Source organism: Triticum dicoccoides, chromosome 3B (assembly GCF_002162155.2).
Source record: "Triticum dicoccoides isolate Atlit2015 ecotype Zavitan chromosome 3B, WEW_v2.0, whole genome shotgun sequence".
Classification (NCBI taxonomy): Eukaryota; Viridiplantae; Streptophyta; class Magnoliopsida; order Poales; family Poaceae; genus Triticum; species Triticum dicoccoides.
In genome coordinates this window covers 625,103,694-625,112,000 of record NC_041385.1, presented here as the reverse complement: position 1 = coordinate 625,112,000, position 8,307 = coordinate 625,103,694, and positions in this window count along the sequence as shown.

Here is an 8,307-nt window from a genome sequence, read left to right as displayed (position 1 = left end):
CAATGCTGAAAGTGCTCCTGAAGCTTCTGTTGTGCATCCTGAAGCCACTGTTGCTACCACTGCTCCTGTTTCGCCACCAAGGCCCTATACAATTGAGCAAGCATACAACCATGGCGAGCTAATCACAGTAAGATGGCCCGTTCTGGTCCCTCCGCCTAATGTCTCTGGTCCTCAGTTTGACTATCACATTGAGCATAGGCCTCAGGTCTAGAAGCCAAAGCCAAGACTGCCAAGGTTTCCAGGTACTGCCACATCTGTCGGGTCCTTCAATACAAATGGCTTCAAAAGCCACAACACATTCTTTGACAGCTCAAAGAACCCCTACACAAGGCCAAGAATATCATCAGATCATTTCTGGAGTCATCAGCAACGAAGCTATTACTCCTGTGTTCTGTATGATCAAGGGCGCATTTTCCCTCATATGCGCCTCGACACTGAAGCCATTGCTGGACTGCCATGCTTAGAAGAAGCACTTGACTGCTTTCGTGATGCTGGTTTGCTCAGCTTTGTGACAGACAAAGAACATTGGAATGAAGAACTTTTGCTTCAATTCTATGCTACGCTCCACATTCACGGATATAACAGAGATACAAAGACATGGGTTCTCGAGTGGATGACAGGAAATGTTCATCATGAAGCCAAAGCTCTTGACATCATTAAGATTACAGGCCTATCCACTCCCGGAGAGCTGTATGAACCTGGTTGTCAAAACCACCGCAATGCACTGGAGAGCATCTTCCACAAGCCTGAACCCAACATGAGCCAGATGTTGAGCATGATGAAGCCATTACCTCATGACGCTGAATACCCAAAGGAGTTCTTTGTTGATGACCTTGAGTATCTGCCGCGCACCATATATCACATCATCAGGCGGACTCTATGGCCTATCAAAGGACATTCATCAGCTCCAAAACTTGAAGGAGCCATGAAGACATTGGTCTTTTACATCCTCAATGGCATCAGCTTCAATGCACAAGATTTCTTCATCAGGCAACTGGCTGCATCTGGATCTGACCTTTTTGGACTGAAATTCTATGCTCCATGGGTCATGCGCCTCATCAAGCAACATTCTGCTGTCAACTATCAACCCTCTGCTCGAAATCATGTGATCTTTCTACCAGAGGTTGATATGTCAGTTGAAGCCATATACCCTAAACCTGCCAAGAAGCCTCTTTGTCTTCAAAATGCTGAACACCAAAGCTTCACTCAGCCTATTGAAGGAGTCCAAGCAGTAACTCGTGTCTATCCAATGGCTGGAAACACCCGTCTGCCTCATCGTGCGCCAACTGAAGCTACTGAGAGCACAATTGCTCAAAGGCCTCAGAAGCGCTCTCGGGTCCTAAATGACTGAGAACTTCTTGTGGCCCTGCATCAGAAACAAGATAAGCATCATTTTTGGCTCAAGCGTCAGATGCAAAGCCTCTTGGTGGATGTAAATCGCATACTCCTGCACGCATCAACACTGCACCAAGTTCGTCTGCACCGCCAAACAACAACGACAACCCTGCAGCTTCAACTACTCCTCATGAGGACGAGTAGATGCTCTATGTCTTCAAACCTTTTTGGTCATTACTGACAAAAGGGGGAGAAGCATATGAGTTGATAGTCTTCAAACGGGTTCATAAGGGCGGTTGCTTTATATTTTTGCCTAGTGCTTACAACTCTTGCGTTTTGATACACTTCGTTCTTTGAGTTGTAACACTTAAACTTGATGGTCGTCTGCTACTTATTTGTGTTTCCACGTGCGATGGTAACTTCCGCACTTAGATCATTCTACAGACGTCCATTTTTCATTATGCATGTCATTCCCTTAGTTATATCATTTCGTGCATGATGAATTATCTTCATAAGTTGAAGAGGATCTCCACAAGTACAACCTGCCATGTGCATTTGCATTCCAAAAGCAAATTATTTATATGAACATCTTCAGGGGAGCCCTTGCCACTTATGAAGACAATACGCTATCCTTTACAATTTCACATACTTCTTTCCCGTTGAAAACTTCAACCAGTTTGTCATCAATCACCAAAAAGGGGGAGATTGTAAGTGCATCTAGTGCCACCCCTAGTTGGTTTTGGAGTATTGACGACTAAGTTGGTTGAGGGACTAATGCGTTTGTGAGAATTACAGGATAACGCAGGAAGTGTCCCTCATTGATTCGGTTTACCTGCCGGAGATGACCCCTAAAAATGTATGAAGACATTGAAGACAATGGTGGTGTGTGAAGATATTCACACTGAAGAATATGACATGAGAAGACATTGAGTGAAGACTATGGAGCACGAAGACTGAGTTGTTTCGTTGTTTCCTTTTCTTCTTTGTTGAGTCATAGGAACCACCGTACTATTAAGTGGGGTCCAAGTGAACAAAGTCAGAGTGACTGAAGTGATGCTCAACCCAAATCCTATGTCTTCGAGCGAAGACAATGAGAGCAAATCTTATCCAGAGCTGGATGAGCCAGCTTTGCTTGTAGCCCAAGTAAAGTTGCCGTGTGTGTTTGAAATCTGACCGTTGGAACACGTGTCAGTTCATTAGTGGCCCAGGGTCATTTCGGACATATCAGGTCGGGTTGCCTTGTGGCTATAAATAGCCCACCCCCTACACCATAAATTGGTGGCTGCTCAGAGTTAGTTTACGGCTTTTGTTGTCTTGAGAGCAACCCACCTCGAAGCCTTTGAGAGAGAAATCCTTGCGAGGACAAAGCCCAAACCCCCAGAGCCAAACAGTGTTAGGCATCACTGAAGTCTTTCTGTCTGTGTGACTTGAAGACTTATTACACTTGAGGACTGTGTATCCTCCAGCCGGTTAGGCGTCGCGTTCTGAGCATCCAAGAGTCATTGTGGATTGCCGGTGAACGAAGTCTGTGAAGGTTCGGAAGTCCACCTTGAAGATTTACCAGAGTGATTGGGCGAGGACTGTGTGTCCTTAGCTCAAGGGGAATAAGGTGAAGACGCGGTCTTCTAAGTTGAATCTCAGCCTCCCTAACCAGACGTACAGTTGTCACAGCAACTGGAACTGGTCCAACAAATCCCGCGTCTTCAACAAGTGACTGGTTCTATCCCTTCCCTCCTTTACTTTGAGTTTGTCTTCGTGAAGTCATTGCCTATTTGTCTTATCTGTTTGACTTCATTGTTTGACTACTATCGTTGATTGGCTTCATACTATCTTCCATCTTGATCCTTACTACTTAGCTGCTATTAGTCTTTGTACGTTCACATTATTGCATACTTGACTATGGCTTGCTTGTTGTAGTTTATCTTCCACTGCATATCAATTAGGTCATTTCTATTGTTTGTCTTCGAAACTTCCACGTTTTGAAGACTTTGATAAAAATCGCCTATTCACCCCCCTCTAGTCGATAACTAGCGCTTTTACAATCCCTACTCACTCACATTGATATCTATTGATGGGCATCTCCATAGCCCATCGATACGCCTAGTTGATGTGAGACTATCTCCTATTTTTGTCTTCTCCACAACCTCCATTCTATTCCACCTATAGTGCTATGTCCATGGCTCACTCTCATGTATTGCGTGAAAGTTGAAAAAGTTTGAGAATACTAAAGTATGAAACAATTGCTTGGCTGAAACTGGGGTTGTGCATGATTTGAATATTTTGTGTGACGAAGATGGAGCATAGCCAAACTATATGATTTTGTGGGGATGAGCTTTCTTTGGCCATGTTATTTTGAGAAGACAAAATTGCTTTGTTAGTATGCTTGAAGTATTATTATTTTTATGTCAATATTAAATTTTGTTTTGAATCTTTCGGATCTGAACATGCATGCCACAACAAAGAAAATTACATGGATAAATATGTTAGGTAGCATTCCACATCAAAAATTCTGTTTTTATCATTTATCTACTCGAGGACGAGCAGGAATTAAGCTGGGGGATGCTTGATACATATCCAACGTATCTATAATTTTTGATTGTTCCATGCTATTATATTATCTGTTTTGGATGTTTAATAGGCATTTATATGCTATTTTATACTATTTTTGGGACTAACCTATTAACCGAGGGCCCAGTGCCAGCTTCTATTTTTTGTGTGCCTATTTTAGAGTTTCGAAGAAAAGGAATACCAAACGAAGTCCAAACGGAATGAAACCTTCGCGATGATCTTTCTTGGACCGAAAGCAAACCAGAAGACTTGGATATGAAGTCGGAGATGCAACGAGGCGGCCACGAGGCAGGAGGGCACGCCTAGGGGGTAGGGCATGCCCCCACCCTCGTGGGGCCCTTGTAGCTCCCCTGACCTAGTTCCTTCGCCTATATATACTCATATACCCTAAAAACATCCAGGAGAGCCACAAAACCACTTTTCCACCGCTGTAACCTTCTGTACTTGTGAGATCCCATCTAGGGACCTTTTTTGGCGTCTTGTCGAAGGGGGGTTTGATCACGGAGGGCTTCTACATCAACACCATTACCTCTCCGATGAAGCGTGAGTAGTTTACCACAAACCTTCGGGTCCATAGTTATTAGCTAGATGGCTTCTTCTCTCTCTTTGATTCTCAATACCATGTTATCCTCGATGTTCTTGGAGATCTACTCGATGTAATATTCTTTTGCAGTATGTTTGCCGAGATCCGATGAATTGTGGATTTATGATCAGATTATCTATGAATATCATTTGGTTCTTCTCTGAATTCTTATATGCATTATTTCATATCTTTGCAAGTCTCTTCGAATTATTGGTTTCGTTTGGCCTACTAGATTGATCTTTCTTGCAATGGGAGAAGCGCTTAGCTTTGGGTTCAATCTTGCGGTGTAATTTCCCAGTGATAGTAGGGGCAGTGATGTCTGCTGGAACTACGTTGGTATTTCCCCAAAGAGGATGGGATGATGCAGTATAGCAACGGTAGGTATTTTCCCCAGTGATGAGACCAAGGTTGTCGAACCAGTAGGAGAACCTCCTCACACCACATAAACAACACCTACACACAAATAACAAATACTCGCAACCCGATGTGTTAAAGGGGTTGTCAATCCCTTCCGGGTACGGTGCCTCAAGATAGGCAAAAACCGTGAGGTAAAAGTGGTAGATAGGATAAATAGATCGCGGAATAAATAAATTGCATCATGGTATTTTTGTATTTTTGGTTTAATAGATCTAAAAATAAATGCAAGGGAAAATAGATCGCAAAGGCAAATATGATGAAAAGATACTCGGGGGCCATAGGTTTCACCAGTGGCTTCTCTCGAGAAAAATAGCAAACAGTGGGAAAACAATTACTGTTGGGCAATTGATAGAACTTCAAATAATCATGACGATATCCAGGCAATGATCATTATATAGGCATCACATCCAAGATTAGTAGACCGACTCCTGCCTGCATCTACTACTATTACTCCAGACATCAACCACTATCCAACATGCATCTAGTGTATTAACTTCATGGGAAAACAAGGTAATGCAATAAGAACAGTGGCATGATGTATACGGGATCCGTTTATCTATTGCGGAGATATAGATCTCATCTTGTTATCCTTAGTAGCAACGATACATACGTGTCGGTTCCCCTTCTATCACTGGGATCAAGCACCGTAAGATCGAACCCACTACAAAGAACCTCTTCCCATTGCAAGATAAATAGATCAAGTTGGCCAAACAAAACCCAAATATTGGAGAAGAAATACGAGGCTATAAGCAATCATGCATATAAGAGATCAAAGAAGACTCAAATAACTTTCATAGATAAAAACATAGATCTGATCATAAACTCAAAGTTCATCGGATCCCAACAAACAACCTGCAAAAAGACTTACATCATATGGATCTCCAAGAGACCATTGTATTGATAATCAAGAGAGAGAGAGGAAGCCATCTAGCTACTACCTACGGACCCATAGGTCTACGAAGAACTACTCATGCATCATCGGAAAGGCACCAATGGAAGTGTTATTTAATTTATTTCGTGTTTCCGCGGGATCTATTTATCCAATCTACTACAATTTTATCTATCTTTTTTACCCGGGAGTGATGTCTACTATGCAACTTTATACTTATAGACACATGTTGGGCCTCCAAATGCAGAGTTTTGTAGGACAGTAGCAATTTTCTCTTAAGTGGATGACCTAAGGTTTATCGATTCATGGGAGGCGTAGGATGAAGATAGTCTCTCTCAAGCAACCCTGCAATCAAATACAAGAAATCTCTTGTGTCCCCAACACACCCAATACAACGGTAAATTGTATAGGTGCACTAGTTCAACGAAGAGATGTGGTAAAAGTGTAGTATGGATAGTAGATATGAGTTTTTGTAGTGCGAACAATAAAAAACAGAAAAGTAGTAGATAGTAAAAAGGAGCGGAAACGGTATTGCAATGATGGAAAATGAGGCCTAAGGTGCATACTTTTACTAGTGCAATCTCTCAACAATGCTAACATAGTTGGATCATATGATTATCCCTCAAAGTGCGATGAAGAATCACTCCAAAGTTCCTATCTAGTAGAGAACATAAGACGAAATTGTTTGTAGGGTACGAAACCACCTCAAAGCTATTCTTTCTGTTTGATGTATTCAAGAGTTCGTACTAAAATAACACAAAGCTATTCTTTATGTTTGTTCTATCCTAGAGTTTGTACTAAAATAACACCAAAGCATATTCATATTCATAATACTCAATCCAACACAAAGAACTTCAAAGAGTGCCCCAAGATTTCTACCGGAGAAACAAAGACAAGAACATGCATCAACCCCTATGCATAGATTACCCCAATGTCACCGCGGGAATCCGCGAGTTGAATGCCAAAACATATATCAAGTGAATCAATATGATACCCCATTGTCACCACGAGTATTTAATTGCAAGACATATATCAAGTGTTCTCAAATCCATAAAAGTATTCAATCCAATAACAACAAAATCTCAAAGGGAAAAACTCAATTCATCACAACAAGATAGAGAGGGGAAAACACCATATGATCCGACTATATTAACAAAGCCCGTGATACATCAAGATCGTGACATCTCAAGAACACGAGAGAGAGAGAGATTAAACACATAGCTACTAGTACAAACCCTCAGCCCCAACGGTGCATTGGTACGCATCGGTGCTATACAAACGGTTTTAAACCCCTTTCTGCGACAACATTTGGAACCGTCGCCAAGTGCGGGTGGGCGATAGGGGGTCCTTCCCACACGACCCAGAAACAGTTGGGGATATGGATCCATGATCCAGAGGCCTTGCAAAACGTAATCGTGTGTGATGTAGCACACACGAAATTCTTTCGCACGTGTAGGATTGGTGATTAAATGTTTCTAATGACGCAGCGAAACCTAACGGTGTGTCGTAATGAACCGTTTGGGAAACAGTATGTAAGGCACACGGGCCAACATATGAACTGTGTGCGATATGTGCCCTATCACACACGATTTTTCTGCAGAAACCATCTGCCATGCAAGACTCCATCGTACACGTTCTCCCAATATTTATCATCTGTGATAATGTTCTATCACAAACGGTTCAGGATCCCCTTTGCACACATACAAGTGCTGCAGATCGTTTGTGATTTGTTGTGTATCACCAACGGTTGCGGCTAGAGTGACGTGTGCTTTTCGTTTTGGATCCCACATGTTTCCTAAAAAATTTACGACTGAGATTGTATTTTACATTGGGCACGGTTTACTCCAAGTTCTCATGTGCGATAACTTGATATCACAAACGGTTCCGGAGAGCCTACGCACATGTAGTAGCGCTGCAAATCGTTTGCGGTCTGCTGTGTATCACCGACGGTTCCGCTATGATTGACGTATGCTTTCTGATGTGGACCGCACACACTCATTTAGTTGAACCGTGTGTGGAGCAATTGCTAGGTTAAAACAAAAATATCCCAAAATCGGCATGCAAAAAGAAAATTCGCCACAATATTCAATTGAACAAATAAACAAAAATATCCCATTTTGAACCGGCACGCATAAAGCAAATTGGCCACAATATGCAATTGAACAAATAAACAAGAATATCCCATTTTGAATCAGCACACAAAAAGCAAATTCGCCACAATATTCAATTGAACAATTAGTGTCCACATGAAGAACATTCATCAGATTTTGCAACAATTGCAATTGAACATATGGTAGCTAAATTCCAATGATTGTGCACACATATATGCATTACATAATTAATCATAGTGTACAAAATACGAAGACGTTATCAGATGGAAAACAATGGATCCATGCGCATATGTTTAGCGGCTAACTCTTACTTAGTGTTTTAGGAGAAGGCATGCTGAAATCTTCATTATCACCAATGGGATAGATGTAGTGATTCAGGAAGTCGCTGATAAATTTCTGAACCA